The 18,559-nt window shown below is 36.6% G+C and overlaps 1 long non-coding RNA gene across 1 annotated transcript in view; it reads right to left on the reverse strand.

Moving 5' to 3' along the window:
- Window positions 1-8,725, reverse strand: part of LOC133215622 (uncharacterized) — a 216,285-nt gene extending 207,560 nt beyond the window's left edge. The window contains exon 1 of the long non-coding RNA XR_009726432.1: window positions 8,589-8,725. This is a non-coding gene — a long non-coding RNA (uncharacterized LOC133215622). The remainder of the gene's footprint in view (window positions 1-8,588) is intronic.
- Window positions 8,726-18,559: the final 9,834 nt, after the last annotated feature.

The following is an 18,559-nucleotide window of genomic DNA, read 5'->3' on the forward strand; positions in this document are numbered from 1 at the left end:
ATATAACACATGCATTTCAAGTCCAAGAGCAGTGAAGTGATAAATATCATTACTGATTTCATTCATTATGTTTTCTGTTCTTTTCTGTTGCTAGTTCCATGTGTATTAAACCCAGCTGTTAATCAGACCTGTGAACATCAGCTACACAAACAACTGAAGGTAATAATCAAGTGTTTGCAAACCCAGCCTGGGAAATACCCAAATTTAAGTCCCTAATCTGAAGTAGGCAAGTCAGACTTACCTACGAAATACTTTAGTGGAATGCCAGAATATTCAACATAAAGAGCAATCAAGTAAGGATGTCCATCTTCCTGTCTTCAACTACTGTTCATTTTTAACAGTATTAATCTTTGCCACTGTCAGTGACTTTCAAAAGCACCACACTATTATTATTTCACAAAAAAAAAAAAATGCAACTCAACATATGTAATATGTTAGACAGCAGTAAGGAAAGGATCCTGTCCTGTCCCAGAATTATTTATGCTACCTAATTGTTGAGGCTGCTTGAGTACTGTTGAGATTATATAGAGTTTTTAACACTTCCATGCCTGACAAGTACTCAGAGGTATGGTCTTTATTAAATCTACATGACAAATTTTAGGCTTACAGATCCTCAAGGTTTTCTATTGAAGTATTTTGTTGATTTTTTGTTTTTCTTTAACATACTATCACTCAACTGTGGGGTTCATGCACAACTTTTAAGAGGCCACATTCTGACCCATTAGTAAATTAAATGCTATCAATTTGAAAAGATCAATGACCGTGTAAGCTTTAGTCCTACTGTAACCTTGCAATCTGTACCATTATTTCACAGCAACAGTTTAGTTTGTGTTCATTCACGGGAAGAATAATCCCAAAATAAATTTTGTCATTTATCTTTAAGCTCTTTATTTAGTATGCCTTTTAAGAGACTTATGTCTTAGAGTAACCTATGAAATGACTTGCCAGACAAGAACAAACTTCTTAGGACAACGTTTTTAGTAGTAGTAGCTTTCCTTTTTAATCAAATAAGGTGATTGTTCAATTAGGAAAAAAGCAGAAGCATTTGGAATCCAAAACTTGGCAGGAGAACCTAACCTTACATAGGCAGTACACTGCTGATGTTTCCCAAACTCTTTCCCCTCTTAAAGGCACTGTGATGGCATAAGAGTAATGCAACTGAAATTAATCTTTCTCTGCTGGTATAGAGCTACAGCTATCCAAGTGCAAAGTCTATTTTCACAGAATACAGGGGCGCTATTTATTTTATTTCTGGTTTACCCTAAATATATTTGGGCTTGTCTTTTCTTTGTGTGGGTGGATGTTTATCGATAATTTCTGCTTAATTTCATAGATTTAGACTATTTTAACTGAAAATTTCCCACCTTCTTCTAGACAAGCCCCTTCTAATGTTAAGAAAGGAGGAATAAAACTAAGTCATGACTACAAAGTGAATTAAATAACATAAGTTGAATTAGCTTACTATAAATAATGTTACCAATCGCGACATGAGAAAATTAAATACTTATTCTGACAGGTGATGTTTAGAAGTACGTATCAAGTTAGTAACATAAACATGAGTAAAGGCTTATCAGTCTGAACACATCCTTTTCTGTATCTCAGAGAAAGAGCCAATGTGAAAAAATAATGATAATGGTGCTGGTGATAAACAAAACATCAAATAACCCAGGCGAGTGCATGAATGGAATACTGTTCTACTAACTTGTCTGTACTTCCACCAGAAGTAACTAACTTTTTTCATTTAGTTTCAAAATACTTGACAGAAACTTGCTACAATGCTCTTTTTTGTAGGAACTGAAAAACACCCTTCCTCATTTCAAAATGCATTCTTATAGCTTCAGTATAAAAATGTACAATTATTTTACAGATGTTTAAAATGCATTTGGTAGGAAAGGCGCTTTCTGAGAGACACTTCAGTGTACAGACTCTCATGAGCTGACACACTAGCTTCCGTCACCTTGTTAAGAAGCATATGTAAGTACCACCTTATCTGCAATCAGTGTATTTCATCATCTGACTCTTCACCTTACCTTTTATTTATTTCAGAACATACATGTCCCTAGGGAAGAGGGTTTACTAGACAAAAGTAATTGTTTAATTTTGTCTGAGGCACTGCAATCATTGAATGAAGTGAAAATGTCACAGGCAACATCACATTTTAGCAAATACTATAATCTTATTCTTACTGAAATAATCCTTTCAAAAACTATTAACATAGTTTTTGATACAAATATTACTGCACAAGCTACAGCTTGGAACATACCAAAAAAGTGCCATTAATTAATACCATCATTATCATGGAAGCATGTACAGAAACAGACAAACAAAATACTGTTCTGTAATGTCTGCATTACGTACTTTAGAATCACAAAATACTAATTATGCAAGATATCTACCAATATCTAATTCTAATAGAGATAGTACAAAAGTGATGAGGCTTAATGTTTCAGTAGACATAAAACTCTCAAGGTCCTTACAGATAGCTATTAGTGTTATGGAGTTGCAGTCTTGTTTCTGAACCATTTGGCTTGTAGGTAAACACTGCTCTTGGCAGTTACAGTGGAAAAGGCTTCCTGCGTGCTGTACTGAGGAACAAAAAGGACAAGCAGCTTTCAGCAGCAACATCAGCATGCCATCTCTGGTGTGGAAAGAGATAAAGCATCCCATTCCAGATCTTTATTACTCAGATATGTAGTCCTTGTTTTTATTATTTTTCAGGATCAGTAAGTTTTTATTTCAAATTAAGAAATGTATTTGCATTAGAAACATGTTCATATGTATGTATTTGAAAAATCCTCTCTAACATGATAATCTGACAAAGACTTTTAACAACAAGGTCATTACATATATGAGGTTTTATATATTTTTTAATATATATTTTATATATTTTTATATACATATATGCACACACACACACATATATATATATACACACCTGTATGTAAAACATTCTGAGTCAAACTCTGTTCCCTGGATACTTAATCTCTGGCAACTTCAATGGGAATTGTATTTGTAAGCACAGTTACTTACAGATTCCATGTTTGAAAAGAAGCCACAGTTTCCTCTCAGTACTCAGCCCCTCAACCTTACCATCACTTAAAATGATTCTTTCTGAGACACTGGGGATGTTATACAGCTTTAGCACAGCATTGCAGGCAGATTCATACTGTGAATTTTGTATTCTAATTTAGATTATGAAAATATCTACAGCCCCCTTTAATTTCAAAATGGTTCTAACTTGTTTCTGCACAGACTGGCTATACCAGTCATAACTCAGTGAGTTATAGCACAGCACAGTAGGTCTTATGCATAAAAATCTCAGTTATGAACAATTTCTGCTGTGTACGAGCTTGGTTTTATGACCTAGAAACTATTTCTAGATATATATTACAAATAATATTTATTTTTAATATTACTGTTATTACAACTCCTACCTATTGTACACTTCCTCCCACCCCCCACAACTCACCTATAATTTTCCTTTTTTTTTTTTTTTTTTTAGGATTTCTTCCCCCATATAAAATTCTAAAATTCCCTCTCTGAGATGCCTGTGCCTACCGGCCATCATTTTAATGATATATATTAGTGTCCTGTCTTGAAAGAAGGGTCTTTAATGATATATTGCAGTATAATAGGTTCGCACGGCACACTGATGACACGTTGCAACTATACATCATCTGCGAAGCAGTCAGCAAGATGAGGAATTCAGGGGATACACATGACCATAGCACAGCCATAATGAAAAATTAAACAGAACCACAAAGCCAGTTCTGGTGCTTCTGGCTGTCTGTGGCTGAATGCATGCCCAGAGCCAGAGATTTAAACATCTCATGAATTCTGGTACAAGCCTAAGTGACAGACATTTGATGATAAGAACCCAACAATCAAAATATTTCCTTCTGAATAGCAGCAATAATTTAATTCTCTTCTGCTCTTATTATGGAAACAAATTCCACTCACCAGCACATACACATATTTTCAAGTGTAAAAACTGTGATGATAAAGTGCTCAAATTATATGCAAGAAGGTAATTTGAGAGCTGTAAGTCATTTTATCTTACAACATAAGCCAGAACAAGCAGGGAAATCAGCATGCTGCAGACTGAAAACAAAAAATGGACTTCTTTCGTACGACATGAGAATCCATAGACTGCTGCAGAGATCCAAGATATACTGCTTGCAGAAGGAATTAGATTAATTCTAGAGAATATGAAAGGTTTTAACTGATTGTTTTATTACTAGTAAGCCTATCCAAATTTCTGCAGTATAACAGCAAAGATGAAAAGTGACAGATATCTCTCAAAGAAGCAAGAAATGCGAAAAATGTACTATTTTTATACAAATGTGTATTTATATACACATAAACCTGGACATACTATAGATAAACCATATTTAATCATGCAGAAATTTATAAAAGCAGACAACATTCTTTCATAAAAAGTGACATGGTCTTGCTATAAACCTTAAGATTTAATATTAGATGGGTTTTTTTTAATAAATTGGAAATATTCCTATTAACAGTACAAGCCCTTGGCCATTATGACCATTTCAAAATAAAGAGGCAAATACTTCACTTCCTTTTAAACACAGGAGTCAAAACCACATCTTTTCATAGAAATATTAAAAAAAAACAACCAACACACAAACAAACAAAAAGAACCCATATTATTTAGAAATCTCTTGGAAATAATTCAAATACTTTGCTTTTTGATCAAGAGCTATTAAGTTTTTATGTGTTATAAAACTTAGTACAGCAAAAGGCCTTGTGGCTGTTACTAGAGGTCAGTGTTTAAGCCTGTCTACCTTTAACATTGATAACACAGACTTGGCTTTTTTGAGTGACTTTCTAATGAATCAAAAGTAAAGGATGGTGAATATTCACATACTGCTCCCAGACAGAAATCAAATGTTCTGAGTGAATAAAATTTTCAGGTTATATTGTCTATATTAATAATTTCTTTAGCACTACAATTTTTGGAGATTATCCTGCTTACAATTTAATCACAAGAGGCTATTTAGCAATTTTATATATATATGAGCACACACACATTGTTTCCATAAAATATCATTTATTCAACTTCTGTTCACATATTTTTCCCCATTAAAAGTTATTTGAAGCTGCCCATTTTTAAACATCTTTATATCTGATGAAAGTCCCTTGACAAATTTTGCCAAAATGGCATCAACTACTCCAAGTCTGAGCTTCTGCAAGCATATACAACCAAAACCACACTGTTTGGAAATGCTTGGCAGTGAATTCATGTGATTAAAAATCCACATTTATTTATGATAATCCAGGATGTCTGCACAAGCGTTACAGTCAGAAAACTGAATCAAGATTTATTCCCCCTGCCCACCCCATGTCCAGCCAAGCATCCTAAATACTCAAATACAATAAGCACTTTACACTGTTTAAGCATGTAAGTGCATAACTATATCAACTAACTTGCTACCATACTTATAAAACTGAAATTATGAAAACCATTAAGTTATGGGTGAAACATTTTTCAAGCTACTTCTACTGCTTTACATCTCTGCAGTCTTTTGAATTACTAATTCCCTTTTCTTCATTATTTCTGCATCATGACAGAACAGGAGACTAATTATCGAAAAATGAGGTTGCAGGATGAAAATTCTGCAGCATAACCATTTGCTTTGTCCTGTCCTCTTGCCTTTTGCTTGGACAGTGTGAAAAAGATGAAGGGAATAGAATTTGGTTTGTTTTTTGGGGGGATTTTTCCTGCAAACGTGTTTTGAACTCTTCATTACACTTTTCTGGCATTATCACATCACTGTTTTTAATATTTTCATCCATTTACCCATGTAAACTTTAAAACCAAAACCTGACCTATGATATAAAAATACGTAATAACCATAATTATTTCTAACAACAAATAACCAAACATCCTTTTTAGCTTTCTGGGGCCAGAAGCAGTACAGGAAATCAACAGATCTGCAAGACAGTTCAAATTGACCCAATTCTTCAATGTCAGAGTAAAATCTTTTGCCAAGCCACTCTTAATACTACCGATAACAATCATATAATGTGATTTTTAATGCAGTAGTGGCATAATGAAATTTTGTGTTGATATGACTCCACTTACACAGATTCAGTTTCAGAAGAAAATTTCAAGGACTTAAAATTGGTCTCTTTTTCAAAGGAAATCATCATTCACCAATCTCTACGAACTTAAAGACCTGCAAGTACCTTAGCCATATATTTAGATATCTTTCTTCAATAAGAAGAAATGATTTTAGCTTTATCATGTCAATACTTTCCACCATCTTCATAAGCTTGAACAAGATGAATCATTATGATGAAAATTTGAGATACCATTTCAAATTAAAAACTAATTATCAGTGAAGATGAACATCTACCTACTAGAATATTTCTTTTTGTGCTCATTTCTTAAAAGTATTTGATTTTGGAACAGCAAAAGTACAGGAAATTGCCTTTTATGTAGGATATTGTTTTCTTCTAGTTAATTTTTCCTTTGTGTCTTTATTGTTCTACTAAAAGGGTAACTCCACTTATAAGCTGTTTTATTCTCACTTCTGTAACTTAAAATGTATATACTTTACAGTACATAAGCCAATCTTAATACATCTGTTCTTTAATGATAAAGCTAAAGAGAGAAAATGCACTATTTCAAAGGCAGTCTTAGTCATTTAATCTTGCAATTTCATTTGGTTTAGATTTGTTTCATCATTCGGAACATCTGCTGAAGATTCTGGTATTTTAAAAATAAACATTAAGGACCAGTGCCAGGACAGATTCCAGGCAGTGTATCCACGATGCACTGAAATTAGTTGTGCTCTCCTATGAGGTGCATGACCAGAACTAATCTACATTGACAGAGCTGCACAGCTGGTTAATGCAATCCACGTTGCAAGTCACAGAAATGGATGGACATGTTTACTTTTAATAACTTTATTGAACTGAGGATACTAAATCCTCTCAAAATTCAAAAGGTGTATCATATGAACCTAAATATTGACACTTGCAATTAATAACATAAAGTTGACAACTTTGTGAGCTGCAGTTCATCAGACCTCTGGAGCACAGGAAGACATTATAACTCATCTTTATTTCATAGGTGTACAAATGTCACAAGAGAGGGTCCTGATAATTTTTGAAGATTTCAAAGGAGTATTTAATAACATTTGCTAAGGGCTGTGTCTTCATACATTAAAGTTAGAATGTTTCTGCTCTAAGGTTAGTGCAGCCAGACAGTTTAAATGCACCTCCTGTTGCAGCTGCATTTCCTAATGGCTGAACAGGAGCAAGTAATTCTGATTTAACAGGTTTTGGTTCTTTTTCTTTCCTCTCCTTATCTAAATAACAGGAGCAAAAGGTTTTGCTTATCTGACCTACATGAGAGGTGAGTGCAAACTATTTAATACCTTATTTATTAATACATTATCATACTATTATTGAGCAATGGTATTTCCCTTAACAGATTGGGTTCATTCACAATCTAGATTTGGATGCCATTAGTTCTTGAAAGAAAACTGTGTTACCAAAAACTACATCTCTCAAAAGATTAATGTATTTGAGGTAAGAATAAGTTCCATAGACAGATTTTAATCTTTAATTCAGTGAATTTTCCCCCTACTGTTGCTAACTTCTTAAAATCTGATGTTGTCTATTTATGTGTCAATATTACTCCTCTCACCTCCACATAGTGATAATTTACTTTTGTATAGCTGTAATTTATAGTTTCTCATACAGTAATTGGAAACACAATTTCCAAGGTCCAAAAGAAAGAATTCTGTGAAATGACCAGAAGTTTCTAAACATATACAGGTAAATTTGCTTTCTAACTTATCTTACTTTGGAGCCCTGCTTGAACACTGACGTACATCTTAATGTATTCTCATGAATGTAAATTAAAATATCACAAAGACAAACTAAGTATAAATCCATAAATAGGTCTTTTCAATTCAGCAAGTTATGTTTTTCACTGATTATTTTCTCTCCACATAAAGGCCTCATACCTTGTATTTCTAACTTAATGCACCATAGTATTGCATCAGACTTCATAAGCAGAAGACTAAACTTGTCACTGCCAGAAGACATACAGCTCACTGCTGCCAATAATGAAAAAAACCCCAAAATCTGTCTTTGGATCATAGTGACAGAGAAGATCTGTCCATAAAATCAAAGTCTAAAACTCTCCATTCATGCAGGACTGAACCTGCTGTGCAAACACATTCTTCTGAAGGAACCAAGCATTAAACCCAGTACTTTGTCAGCAAAATTGAAAGCATTATTTAGTTGTTTGGGTTTTTTTTAAGAAAAAATATACATAATATTCCAGGAAACTGTCTCTTTCATTATGAAAAAAAACCACAACAAAACAAAACCAGCATAATTTCCAAAAGATATTACTCAAGTGAAACAGAAAAACACCTTATAAACCCTGAATAAGAATTTGACAGCACCCCAAAAATGCTCAGTTATGTGTACAGTACTTCATTTACATGTTGTATAGTGTTAGTCCTGCAGTTCACCTTCAAACACAGTTCAAATTATGTGTATCTCAAAAAAGGCAGAGAGATAAATTAACAGAGACACATCTGCCTTACCTGAACGAAGAGGCGGGACACAGCAGCTTTAGCTTATAGTCACAGTAACTCTGCCACATGGCTTTTGAGCAAGAACTGGCTTTCATCCAGCTGGCTTGCAGCAAAGACAACTGTCTGCACTTCTGTAGACAACCCTTAGGATTAGAGGAAAGTGGGGGAAAAAAAAAAAAAAAAGTCAAATACTGCTGTTAAGGCTATCTTTAGAGGAAAGTGGGGAAGAGTCAAATAGTGCTGTTAAGGCTATCCAGCAGCCTTTCATTTAAGAAGCTATAATTTTGAGGGGAGTTTTGGGGAAGGAGGTCCAAATTTTCAGCTTGAATACAACACAAAGGTAAGATTTTTATAGGATTGCTTAAAACACTGAAGTTAGCTTAGAAGCCACAAAGTAAATGCAGATCTACCAATAATAAAAAAAATATTGCAACAAGTTCCATGACAATATTCATGAAAAAGTGAAAATTTATGGAAACAAGTTAAACCAGATGAGGCTGCAGAACTGAACTTAACAGAAGGATTAAAATGAACAGAAGAAATCAGTTTGTATAAAGAAGGGGAGGCATCAGAAGAGCCTTACAGCCAACAACAGTGAAAGAAATAGAGACAGTAGTAAGCAGTAGCAAAGCTGAAAAGGAAAAAGAAAACTCTCAAATGTTCATTCAAAAATAATGTGATTTTTTGTGGAAGAGCAAAAATTGTGATTAAACCTAGAGGCTGAAGGAATGAAAGGTACAAATAGATTTATAAAGCTTTTTTTAAGGACTTGTACATGAATCATCTGTGAGTACTTCAGAAGATGCCAAAATCACACTATGACCATATAAAGCTGCTTCTTGTGTGAGTCTTTATTTTCCCAGTAGAGCTATTGACAGACCTTGTGAAAAATCTCATTGTGGAAATTTTTATACAAAGAGCAGAACCGGTACTAATTTTACCAAACACATTAATACCTAAGGAAGGGAAATGAGAAAAATTAAAAAAAAAAAAAAAAAAAAAAAAACCAAACCAACCCAAAAATAAAGGTCTGGGGTTACACCATTTTAAAGATGCTGTAATTATCTTTTGGTTATCATCTATGGTACCTGGAATTTCAGCTAGAAAGTATAATGTAATGCTTTTTACACTGTTTTGAAAACAGGTACTAGCACCTGCAACACACACTAACAGAACTTGTTAACTCATCTCTTTTTCTCTTTATGAATCACTCTGCATTCCAGAAACTTCGTGGGAATTTTAAGTTCTTTAATTACCTTGATGAAAAAGCCAGTATGAATTGGCCAAATGAGTTTTCATATTTGTCAAGAAATTTCAGTTATTCCACTTTTCCTTCTTTACAGGTCTGTGGCTTTTTCAGAAAGCCAGATTTCCTGAAACATTCAGCTGGTAAGTAAATAGCTATTTATTGCCCTTTCCAGAAGATTTGGCCATTGGTGATTTTTTTTTCTAATTAACTTTTTTTTTTTTTCTGATTAGTATCTGTTTTTTGACTGCTGTGAAACAGTCAAATAATTGGGAACAGCAATAAAATAACAGCAACCCTGACTATGATTCTCTTCTATGGAGGAATTTCTTTGTACCACTACTATGTGGTAATCATATTTTCCCCTCCCCTATTCTGCATTATAATTAACAACACAGAAAGGGTTTCTGTCAGGCAAAGCAATACAACCAGACAAGCACTTTAAGTTTTGTATGTACCGTTTTACAGCTCAGGTGATTTAGAGTTAGGTATAGAAAATTAGCAAAGATATGCTATGTTTCTGGATTTGGGTAAAAAGAAGAATCCTCTCTTATGCACAGTATATCACAACTATCAACATTACTGAAGAAGTGGAGCTATTGCTTATCGCTTCCTACGCACATTAAATTATAAGCCCTATCTCTAATGAGAGGCTGTCCTTTATCAACCAAGTATTATTTTTCCATTGATGAATAAAACCTTTTGCCTTGTAAAAGTAAAAACAAAACACATTTTATGAAATCCATAAACCATATCTTATTTAAAAGCCATCTCACACACAAAATCCCCCACATAAACAGATTTATTTTAAAACCAATTAAAGAAAGGCCATTTTGTTCAAATGAATTTTGTTTACAGAAGTTGTTTGAAAAAGTGTTTCAGCATTTAAATAAAGAATCAAGATGAATCATAGACATTTGAAAACAGCTGCACAGCTGCCTGGTTTTCAAGGTGCAAATTTGATTTTAGTTGACATTAACTACAGTTTGATAAAACCTGCTGCAAACTGACTCTCACCCCAAGAAGAGCCTTCAGTCATGAAATCATTTATGAACAGTGAGTGCCCGTGTTGCAGCAAAACCCATGGAGAATCACAAAGAAAACTGGGTTGTAATCTTGCTTGCATAATTTGTTCCTCCACTAGTAACCAAAAAGAGTGTTCTCATCTAACCCCCAACTTGTATACAACACTAGCCATGAACCAAATTCTGAGATGGTACAATTGCACACAGGAATATAGAGGTGAGTTGAAAACCTGAAAATGACATGATGAAAATACAATCTGATTTCCTCAAAAGCTGATATAGACTTGTTGTGGAGAAACAAATTTATTCTCCTAAATAGAGTAAGAAACATTAAATCCCACATTTCCTCCCATTACCTTTGGGAAAAACCAAACAGACAATTCAGTTGACTCTTTACAGCAGACCAGTGTTAAATTAAAAATACACTCTACAGTTACAAAAAAAGGTGCTTATGGTCTAGCAGGTTATCTTTGATTTATACCACTGTGACCACATTCCAGCCCTAACAAATCATTTCCACCTACATACACCACCAAGCATATTTTCCCACAGGGAACAACACTTTCAGACTTAAATGCTTGACCTCTAAAGTTGACAGATAGTATATATACTGCACATTGTTATTCTACAAGAAAAAACAGGCATTTCTTTGCTCCTCTTCTACCATATGCTTAAAGAAAATTAAAATGCATTAAAATACTTACTTCCACAAGCAAAACTCCTGGTGCAGTTCTCCCTCAAGTTCAACCACTATTAGGATTAGCAGGCACTTCCTGCACAGGTGCCTCCAATCAGGGCAAGAAAAGCCAAACCAGGTGCCTGGGGTTATGGCTATAAGCCCTTCCCTCACTAGGGTGAAGCTAATCAGAGGGAAAAAGTGCAGGACTTAGATTGACATATATGTAGTCATCATGCAAAATGTGCCACCTGATGGCAAATGTATCTGAGAAGACTTGTTTGGGTACAACTATTTTCTAATATTTAACTGCTTTAAAATAACTTTTATTGCATTTATTTCTTTTCCTAATGTAATAAAAAAAAAAAAAACAGCCATCAAAAAAAGGACAGTGCATCCTCCACATTTCTGGAGAATCTCAAACTTGTTAAACACTGGCACAGACTTTCTGCTCATCTGAATTGGTATTATTTGAAGAAAGCTGACATCCCAGAGCTATGCTGAGTACCATCCACGGTGGATTTAGTGGTCTGCTGCCTAGGTTTTGTTGGTCATGTTTAGTGTGAGAAAAGCACTCAGTTTTAAACTGAAACATAAATCTTCAGGTAAAGGTTTGACTCTGGAATGGAGAAAGAATTTAATTTACAAAACAGTTTCAAGGCAGAAGGGGGCATGTATCAGAATCTGTCTTATTCTACATACCCGAAGACAAAACAACAGCTATTGAACTATAATGGTATGCCTATGACAGCACAGTTTTACATGTGAATTTCTGAAGAACAAGCCTCAGGAACCTTAATCCCTTAAGGTCATACACAATTCCTGTGCAAGAAATGTATTATACCAAGAAAAAGAAGTTGTTGGAATTAAACCAGTTCTATCTATGCTACTTTTTTGACAGATTATTATACATTATTATCTTATTAATAATGTAATAATACTATATATTATCATATGGCTTTGCCTGTAATGCTATGCAGTGCAGCCTTACAATATAGTACCCTTGGTATAGTTTCAGAGCGCTTAGCTGGTGTTTCTAAGGTACTCAGACCTGACTCTCTGCAAAGACAGGCAGCAGGAAAAGATAAAAAACTCCCCAATGTTCCACATCAGCCATGGCTGAAAGTGGGAAGTGATGAAAACCAGTGTTATGTCACAAGAAACACTGAAGTAGAAAGGTCCCAGGGCCCCCATACTATAACACAAACTTTAATATTCCCAGCCAGGCTGTCTTTCAAAACACACCTGCAGGCCTCACATTCTTCTAACCCACTTTTACCACAAAAGTTTTTTCTTGCATTTCACTTGTATTGATTTTAGAGAGCTATGGCAGAAAACAGACAACAGTTGAGACCATACCGAACAGAACCGAACTTCTCCCATCTGACTTTGTGAACAGGATGTGTTTCTTCTCAGAGAAATGAAGACATTGCCACAGCTCTGGCCCATGAAAGCTGTGTACATGGCGCTGGCCTCTCTGAGGAGAAGCTGGGGCTGCCTGGTACCAGGCACAGCTGGTTCCACCCAGTTCCAGCCGCCTCCACAGCAGCCCCACCACACACAGCCACAGCCGGGCCCATCAGAGGAGCTGACATCTCTGGTAAAACATACTTGAGGAAGGGCAAATGGCTGCCTAGCAGTGAGGAGTGAGGGAAGACATGTGAGAGACATCAGGGGGAGCACAAGGCTGGGGGATGAAGGAGGGGAGAAGGAGCTCTCATCATGCAGAAATGGCTCCAGAATGCCAGCACCAGTGTCAGCCACTCTGCCCCAGATCCGCTTAAGGAGAGGCCAAGGAACACAAGGCCTTCTGCTGTTTCAGCAAGTATGTTATTCCCAGAATTGTGTTTTTCCTCCTTCTATTTACTTAAGACCAGCCAAAAATTTGGCAAAACAGAATGAAAATGAAGGAATTTTGCATTTAGATATAGTTAAAAATCAGAGCTTTAAATATTCACAGAGAAATATTACATAGTTTAAGTATGACTCACTCATATTTCATGCATGTGTTCACTTTACATCTAAGGCACTATTCTTACTCTGGCCTTGAATTCAACCCGAATATTTCACAGGAAAATCTGGTCCTGAGCACATTCTGACTACCTTGGTAATAGTACTGCCCTATTCCTTTTGCTACGCTTCACGAATGGGAGATATGACAGCCTAGAAGACAGAAAAAAGGATGTTTTGAAACCTGAGAAAGTCTTTGGTTTAGACTCAAGATTTTGACAGAAGGTTCAATCTTTGGTTTAGACTTGGATTTCAACAGAATGTTCAAGGTACACCTCATTTTGCTGGAGTGGTTTGTTTGATAAGAATTTCTGTCAGTCATAGACCAAGTGTCGTGGTTCAAGCCCAGCTGGTAACTCAGAAACACGCAGCTGCTCACTCACTCCCCCCCTTTCCCGTTTCCTCCTCCCCCTCTCCCAGGGGGATAGGGAGGAGAATCGGAAGAATGTAACTCCCACGGGTTGAGACAAGAACAGTCCAGTAACTAAGGTATAACACAAATCACTACTGCTACCACCAATGATAATAATGATAAGGGAAATAACAAGGGAAGAGAATACAACCGCTCACCACCTGCCGACCGATACCCAGCAGTGATCTAACCTTCTGGGTAACTGTCCCCAATTTATACAGTGGGCATGAAGTGCTGTGGTATGGAATACCTCTTTGGCTAGTTTGGGTCAGGTGTCTTGTCTCTGCTTCCTCCAGGCTTCCCCTCCTCCCTGGCAGAGCATGAGACTCAGAAAGACCTTGGTCAGAGTAAACATTACTGAGCAACAACTGAAAACATCAGTGTTATCAGCGCTGGTCCCAGGCTGAAAGTAAAAAAACACAGAACTGCACCAGCTACTAAGGAGAAAATGACTGCTACTGCTGAACCCAGGACACCAAGTCATAGAAGAAAACAGTTTCTCTCATCCTCCCTATCTTACATCTTCATTCTCTTTTTAGCACATGGCAAGGTATGTTTGCTTTATGGCTGGGATAGTCAATGGACTGCAATGACATCAAGTTCATGTAAGAGCAAATGTCTGTCAGACATTAGCTTACACATATCCTTAATTGCTGAGCTAATGTGTTCTGTGTGATTATGGCAAAGTTGTTCAGCCAGTTGAGTCTGTCAGTCTGCTCCTAATCCTTCCTGACATTATGCTTAGAAATTTAATGAGACAATACCCAATTTAACAAATGACAGCTCTGCTGCTTGCTCTCTCTCATTGCAAAGAGAGTTGTCTTTTTCTGAATCACTTTTACGCAAAATGTCATGTGTTTAAGCTACTGTGACCAGCGATTTTTTTCTCCACTAAGTGCTGGGGAATGTACAGGAGTGTGCTCCTGTACATGCTGTGAATTTAAGAAGTTAAATAAATGGGGGTATGAGGTATAGAAACAAAAAGATTTCTTTTCCTGAGGAAAAAAAAAAAGTTGGTTTTGTTTTTTTGTTGTTGTTTGGGTTTTTTTTGTGGGTTTGTTTTTTTTTTCATTAAAAACACTTTAGTAATACTCACTTAAAGAAAAAATAAAAAGTCTCAGCGTGAACTGCAAGTCTCCAGAATATTAGTCCCTATGTTTTGGAGTGTTGGAGTTTATGACAAAGCCATCCAGACTGTAAGCCATGCTTGTTTTTAAAGCACCTTTAGATTTTTCTGGCTTACGGTGACACTGCTGCAGACAGCTTGTTGCCATTCTCTCTCAGCTGTCCCCTGGCCACACTAGAGTTCTAACATCCACAGTAACAATCTCTTTGCTTTACTCTCAAAAGCTTTTATTCAACTACATTAAGCAGCCACATATTTCATGAATGTAGAAGTAATGGAAACAGAATTTATTACTTCCATGGAAAACTTTTCTGTCATTTGTACGTAGTTAATTAAACCTCAGGAGGCTGTTTTCAGTGTTAATTCATAGTTGAATTCATATACAGCTCCACAGGTAGCTTGACTTAAGTGTTCACTTGAAAAGTTTTCACTGTTTCTGGTTTTGAGGCACTTTACTTTTTGCCCCCCTACCTCCCTTTTTTTTTTTTTTTGTAGGATCAGGTGTAACTATAATTCCCATTCCTTTTGCTTCTTCATAAGTCTGGGCTAGGAAGGAGACAGTGAGACCCCAGTAAACCAGAACTACGATGGGGTCAGCTTGTCCTGGCTGCCAGCATGCCCTCCTGCTCCACAGCTCCTGCACAAACCTCAAGCAGCAGTATGGTTCTACATACAGTACCTGGAAGACACAGGCACTGCCCACAGTATACCCAGTGTGACTACAAGCCTCCCATTCCCTCAGCTTTCAAATTCAGCTATTTGCAATAAAAGTAATAAAACATTACAAGACCTGTAGTATAAAATGTTGATGTTTAACCTGTCAGGGTCTGTCCGTTAGTGTTGTCTTCCAGCCCTTATATTCCAGTAGTTATTCTCAGCATTCACCAGGCCCTGCTCAGGGGAGGTCCATATGTCGTGTTCACAGGTGGTCTACTTCTCTGTTTCAGTACATTTGATATGAAAAGCTGTACCAGAAACAGGATACAGCCTTTGCAAGCAGAAGTTAGAAAATTCACCCCTATCACCATGTATCTCTACTTAAAACTAAGTGATCTGTGGTGCATCAGAATCATGGAAGCATACTGATTATAAAAACAGAGAAATAAAAAAAATACTAGTTTAATGTGTGCAGGTCTTTGATGAGAACTTGAATGAAATAATCTCAGGGAGGAATGAAAAATCGGTGTAAATACTTATCTATCTCCCCAAAACGAGGAATAAGTATTTATACAATCTCCAACTGCTAGGAAATCTCTCAGGAATACACACATACACATGTGAGATTATATGGTCTGTAAGATTTCAACTTTTATTTTTCTCTGATAATTATCTTAGGAGTTATGTAAATTACCATTATTATTTTTCAGCTATTTCAATTCTTCTGTCTAAACTACAAATCTTTATGGACAGTAAGAAACAGTAAAAAGAATAAAATATAAGTCTCATAAAAGCTATGCCTACAGCTATTTTGACTAGTTAAATGAAAATACAGATTTTTACAAATACACTCATTTTCCATTTACCAGGGTACACAGGGGCTGTTAAAGGTATTTGAGTTTCAGTCTGCAAAGCACTTACCTAACCACATATTAAACCCCAGATCTACCAGTTTTCTAATTTAAGTAGTTTCACTCAAATCATTAGATATAGCTCTCAACCAGCTGTGGTGCAGCACAAAGATACCAAAACTACCACAGATGAATTCATTCGGTAGCTGGAAACAAACCAGCGGTGACAGCACGGTGCTCAACACAGGTTATTTATTTTTTTTTCTGAGTAAACTGAAGTCATTTAGCTCCCATCTCTCTATGGAGTAACAATATTTGCAGAATGGAGGCACCAGCTGTCAAGCTCCAAGTACAACTCAACTAAGCAGGTATCCAGTCTAGACTGTAATATGCACAAATGACTGCAAAAAAACCTGATGCTAAACAGAAGTTCATCTGAACTTCAGTTACAAGCCAGAGCAGATGCTCAGACATGTGCAGTACCACTACCAATACTACTAATAATAAAGGAAATAACAAGGGAAGAGAATACAACACCTCACCACCCACCCCCCCGCCCCCCCCGCCCAACCGAGAACTGATACCTAGTCCAACCCGCAGCGAACTAGCCCTTCTGGGTAACTCTGAGTCACATCCTGCGCATGACGTGATGTGGTATGGAATACCTCTTGGGCTAGTTTGGGTCAGGTGTCCTGTCTCTGCTTCCTCCCGGCTTCCCCTCCTCCCTGGCAGAGCATGAGGCTCAGAAAGTCCTTGGTCAGGGTAAACATATGAGCAGTAACTAAAAACATCGGTGTTATCATCCGTGTTCCCAGGCCAAAAGTAAAAAACACAGCACTGCACCAGCCACTAAGAAGGATTAAAAAATGACTGCTACTGCTGAACGCAGGGCACAGCTGCACGGGTTCACATAATCTGGACCAGAAAGACAGCATGGAAGCCCTGAATTCAGAAATTCATTGGGCAGACAGCTATGTGGGTTTGAGCAGGATGGGCTGTCCAAGTTCTAACACTAACAAAATAAAGAAAACAAGTCTTAAACTAGAGTGATTTGAATTTCATTCCAAAAGATGACAACTTGATGGATATTTCATTTGACTTTGCAATGTAAATGGAAAGCAGCAATGAGGTTCCTTACTCTTTCTTCTAAAATACATTCCATGATTCTTAATATATTTCCTGGTCTGCACTAACACTGTGAGTCGTTTATCTTCCAGCTGTTAGTCACAATGCTTTCTCACTAATTTCTGAGAACCATCTCCAAAGACTGTATCTACCAGGGAGCAGAGGGAGGGCCACCCCATGCAGAAAGGGATTTGTGGGCCAGTGGGCTGGCAGGATCATGGCATTGCCAAGAGGACAAGTTCATCACCCCCAGTGAGCCCCACTGAGCCCAGCCCAGGTCTGAGTACAGCCAGGAGACCACCAATGAGGCTCCTCAACTTTAGGAAACAAACGATGCAGTTTAATCCTAATTCTACATAGGTCTGTGTCAATAAAGAAAGTCAAGTGCACTCTGCTTTGGAAGTTACAATTTTCTGTGAGTGGATGTTTGGGGTATTTTTGCTAATACAAGCACTTACCTTAGTAAATTATTATTTTTGCATAGATAACTTTATTTGTGACTTGACTAGTAAAACTCTAAGGAGCTGGACCATCTGGAGACCAAAGTTAAAATTGCATTCCAGAGTTAAAATGCTCCGGGAGTTTGTTCCAGATGGGTTGCATAAAATCAAACTTCTGTTGGAAACAGTGCCAGAAAATAGGTCACTTGATGCATACAACCTTTGTGATAAATGTTTATATAAATTATAATTTTCAGTATTGCATTTTAACCTCATAAAGATCTTGGTGTGTGAAGCAAGACAACAGGCTTAGTCTTCTGCTATCCGAAAGCCAAAAGATAGAGAAAAGAGTTACTGAGATGAATTAGCCCAACTTGGGCTAATATTGCTGTCATATCCTTTCTGAAAGGGA

Source organism: Neopsephotus bourkii, unplaced genomic scaffold (assembly GCF_033783945.1).
Source record: "Neopsephotus bourkii isolate Nb327-2 ecotype Australia unplaced genomic scaffold, CSIRO-AGI_Nbou_v1 NB_991, whole genome shotgun sequence".
In the NCBI taxonomy this organism is placed as follows: Eukaryota; Metazoa; Chordata; class Aves; order Psittaciformes; family Psittacidae; genus Neopsephotus; species Neopsephotus bourkii.